The 4,957-nt window shown below is 45.2% G+C and overlaps 1 pseudogene; it reads right to left on the bottom strand.

The window, feature by feature from the left end:
• Window positions 1–2,263: 2,263 nt before the first annotated feature.
• Window positions 2,264–2,381, bottom strand: LOC126482900 (5S ribosomal RNA; annotated as a pseudogene).
• Between the last annotated feature and the right edge of the window lie 2,576 nt (window positions 2,382–4,957).

Genomic DNA, 4,957 nt, shown 5'->3' on the forward strand with positions numbered 1-4,957 from the left:
CGAATTTTACTGTTGGCACTGCACATGCTGGCAGATGCCGTTCACCGGGTATTCGCCATACCCACAACCTGCCATCGGATCGCCACATTGTGTACCGTGATTCGTCACTCCACACAACGTTTTTCCACTGTTCGGTCGTCTAATGTACGCTCCTTACACGAAGCGGGGCGTCGTTTGGCATTTACCGGTGTGATGTGTGACTTATGAGCAGCCGCTGAAATCCAGGTTTTCTCACCTTCCGCCTAACTGTCATAGTACTTGCAGTGGATCCTGATGCAGTTTGGAATTCCTGTGTAATGGTCTGGATAAACGTCTGCCTATTACACATCAAGACCCTCTTCAACTGTCGCCGGTCTCCGTCAATCAACAGACGAGGTCGGCCTGTAAGCTTTTGTGCTGTACGTGTCCCTTCAGGTTTCCACTTCACTATCGCATCGGAAACACTGGACCTATAGATGTTTAGGAGTGTGGAAATCTCGCGTACAGTCGTATGACACAAGTGCACCCAATCACCTGACCACGTTCGAAGTCCATGAGTTCCGCGTTACGCTCCATTCTGCTCTCTCACGATGGCTAATGACTACTGAGGCCGCTGATATGGAGTATCCAGCAGTAGGTGACAGCACAATGCACCTAAAATGAAAAACGTATGTTCTTGGGGATGTCCGGATACTTTTGATTATATAGTGTATTGGAGATCGTATAAGCACTGTATTCATTAGTATGAATCGTATCATGTAGCACATATCAACCAATATAAACTATTTCACAGATATAATGAAGTTCAAGAATAGTAAACATTTTCCCCTAATTCTCGAAACATTCTTCAAATCAATATCTTTCTAAAGTAGCCTATGTTCTTCCTCGTGGTTCAGGCTATCTGCTTACGAAATTTCATCGAAATCAATTGATCGGGTTAGTAATAATAAATTTTAACGCCAAGTGTGATGTGGCATACAATGCTCTGATTTCGCATGCACATTCAGTGGTACATGTGAACACTGTCTGCGAAATGGATAGCGGATTCAGTTAGTAGTAAAAAAAGTAATAAATTACGTCATGCATGATGCGAAAATGAACAGCGAAAATTTTCTTGAAGGTTTGAAATTATGTGTAAAGTTTGTCGCAAGTCACTAAGTACTCTCGTTCTCAAATACTGGTTGAACGAAATCATGGTCTAAACTTCTTTTTCACCCCCACCCCAACCCCTTTGATAGATACGCAGTTCTTACTCCCACAATGATTCTTGATATGTTTACGAAGAGTGGTCGAAATCGATCCAGTGGATTTGGAGGAGATGTGGAACATGCATACATACACACATTTTTATTATATATATATATATATATATATATATATATATATATATATATATGGATAGATTTTTTCCGTGGCCCGATTTTGATAAAATAAAGCTTACATGGTGCCCAAAGCTATACTCAAGTACCTGCAGAACCCCCAAGAAAATTCGTCTAGTGGTTTTGGAGATTAGCATGTTCAGACAGACAGATCGACTCGATGGTTTTATTATAGATATACACTGCCTGACCAGAAAAAAAGTGAAGCACTCAAAAGGCACAGTCCGATGGCATTGTTACTTCGCACACGTACACGTCATCGGCGGGTGTGTAAATCATTGGAGTTGCGATTTTCTGTGACAGGGAGAACGGCTGCCAGAGTAAATTAGTGTTGTTGTGATTACCGTCGCTGCCAGGCATGGTTGACTGTATAAGGGGCGCAACAGCGCCAGAAATTGAGCAATAACTGCGAAGGACATAGGTGCCAACTACTCATGTGACACAGCGTTATCAGTATCAGGCACAGTTCGAAAGGAATCGCGCTATGAGTCTCGATTTGACCGGATGGCCTAATCGTGCAGTATCCAATTTTTTGTGGAGAATTTGGATTTGACAGTGTTTGGATGATGGATTGCATGGAAACGTGAGGGCATGCATACACGTTATCAAGGTTCCGGTCAGCCACGTCCTACCACCATGTGAGAGGATAACTGCATTGTACACCAGTTATATCGTAACTCTTTCACGTCTGCACCTACCATCCACCACTCCTTCTACTGGCCAGAAGTGGCCCATCGGGACCATCCGACAGCCGTGTCATCCTCGGAGGAGGATGCAGATAGGAGGGGCGTGGGGTCAGCACACCGCTCTCCTGGTTGTTATGATGGTATTCTTAACTGAAACCACTACTATTCGGTCGAGTAGCTCCTCAATTGGCATCATGAGGCTGAGTGCACCCCGAAAACCGGGAACAGCGCATGGCGGCCAGGATGGTCACCCATCCAAGTGCTGACCACGCCCGACAGCGCTTAACTTCGGTGATCTCACGGGAACCGGTGTAGCCACTGCGGCAAGGCTGTTGCCGCACCTACCATCCGGCAGAAGTAATGGACTCCGAGCAACACTATGTGTCACCCCGCACCATTGGTCAGAAACTAACCGCCGCCGGGCTAGGGGATCACCATCCCTTGTGTAGACTACTGTTGGCACATCACAAACGGCTGCGTTGGGAATGGTGCCGTGACCGGGTAGCTTGGAATGCTGATGAACGGCGCCGCATTGTACTCAGCAATGAATCGCGGACCTGCACTATCCTGGATGACCATCGTCATCAGCTAGTACAGCTGCGACTTCGGGCTGTGTCTCCTTAGTCCAATGTCTTGGACAGGCTGGCGTCGTGGTGTGGGGCACCATCGTGATTGATTTCAGCTCACGGCTAGTAGTGATTGGAGGAACGCTGATGTCACACCGGCAGTTCACGGTCATTCTGAGTCCTCGAGTGTTGCCTCTTTTGTGACACTATTACGGTGACGTTTTTCGACAGAACAATGCTTGTCCACACGTGGCACGTGCCTCTGAACTTTTTGCATAATGCTGAGGTAATCCCGTGGCCAGCACGTTTCCCACATGTGTCCCTGATATAATATGTGTGGGCTCAGCTCGAGCGGCAACTTCGTCCCAGCGCCAGTGTGCTGGATATCAAGGACTATTCTGAATACTTGTGGCCAGTTTACCTCAGGAAAGGATACAACTGCTTTGAGACACCCTTAACTGAATCAGCGAAAGGATCCAGGCCAAAGGGGGTGCAACATCCTACTGATAGGTGGGCTCTCACTACCAAATTCTTTTTCAATTTGACTTGATTTCGTGATCAATGAAATACCGTTACGTTACTTCTCAACCCATGAAGCCTCATTACGTTTCCTTCTCACCTTCTGAGTGCTTCACTTGTCCGTAAGGTAGTTTAGTTAAAATGCCGTCTCCCGTTCGAAAGGATCAGCCTTCAAACCTTGGGCGGGTACCCAGATTTAGGTTTTCGGTGATTTTTTAAATTATTTCAGCTGAACGTCGGATTGGCCTATTTCGTTTCTCGTCGTCGTTCATTTGTAGCTAGATCGTCTTCACTACATTCGCTGTCGTCAGATCATTAAAAACCAACATTTCTTTCTCCAGTTCAAAGAGAAGCCATGGTAGCATGGCCCAATATTCCGAAAACTTGTTAAAAGCTTGACATTAAAAGGGTCCTCACGAGCGCTCCGGACTTGTAAACACTAGTAAATTTGCTTCCTATGGTGCAGTGTTTTGTATCGTGCATTAAATTAAATGTCCATATGGAATTTTTGACAAGGAGACAACGTTCCGGGCTGTTCGGCTTCCTGGTGCAAGTCTTTCACTTTGACGGCACTTCGGAGACTTCTACGTCAATGAAGATGAGACGAAATTGTTAGAACAACACAAACACCCATCTCCGAGTGAAGAAAATCTCCGACCCGGCGGGGAACTTAACCCAGGACTCAGTTCTCTAGAAGTAGAGACGGTAACCACTTAACTACGAAGTACGGACACATAAAGCATTACTGTGATACACAGTGATAAAAAGCTCAGCGTAATAAATGGGGCGGCATCATTTCCAGGATTTACTTATCATCTTTTATGATTCCACGAGAACAAGAAAAAATATCTTTTTTTTTCCACAGAACTCTCGGTAACTCCTATCTGTGCTTAAGCTCGCTTTCTTAGCTACCTTAATTTTTCTGAGTGACACTGGGCACGAAACTGGTAATGCGTTTTAAATTGCTTTCTGCGTATCGTCTTCCGATAAGCGGTTCATCATATGCATATGTCGATGTAATGAAATCCAGATAAGATGTCTTGCTGGAGCGGTAGCGTTCTCGCTTCCCACGCCCGGGTTCCCGGGTTCGATTCCCGGCGGGGTCAGGGATTTTCTCTGCCTCGTGATGACTGGGTGTTGTGTGATGTCCTTAGGTTAGTTAGGTTTAAGTAGTTCTAAGTTCTAGGGGACTGATGACCATAGATGTTAAGTACCATAGTGCTCAGAGCCATTTGAACCATTTTTTTGTCTTCCTGGCATCAATATTATTGTCTGATATCATCTTACGCACCTTGAACTTTGGTAAACAACCGTTGGAGTTTCTCGCTCTACTAATATGTTGTCTTTTCCTTCGAAACTTCATTTTGCGTAAGCTCCCAGCTACACATCAACAAGTCTTTTGTTTCCCTTTTCTTAAGGTAATTCTTATGGCGTATTTCACTCCACAAAAATTTATCGCACTCATTTTCATGTGTTCCAGCACAGTGATGCGCGGCCGCTGTCAGCTTCACTAAGACTTTTCGGAGTATACGTATAGTGAAGGCCGGCCGGAGTGGCCGTGCGGTTCTAGGCTTTACAGTCTGGAGCCGAGCGACCACTACGGTCGCAGGTTCGAATCCTGCCTCGGGCATGGATGTGTGTGATGTCCTTATGTTAGTTGTTAGGTTTAATTAGTTCTAAGTTCTAGGCGACTGATGACCTCAGAAGTTAAGTCGCATAGTGCTCAGAGCCATTTGAACCGTATAGTGAAGGATGAAATTTACTTTTAACTAGAACTGTTGGTTGAGAAATTTTGCAATACTGAATTTTATTTCGCAACATGTGAATA

Source organism: Schistocerca serialis, chromosome 5 (genome assembly GCF_023864345.2).
Source record: "Schistocerca serialis cubense isolate TAMUIC-IGC-003099 chromosome 5, iqSchSeri2.2, whole genome shotgun sequence".
Taxonomy (NCBI): Eukaryota; Metazoa; Arthropoda; class Insecta; order Orthoptera; family Acrididae; genus Schistocerca; species Schistocerca serialis.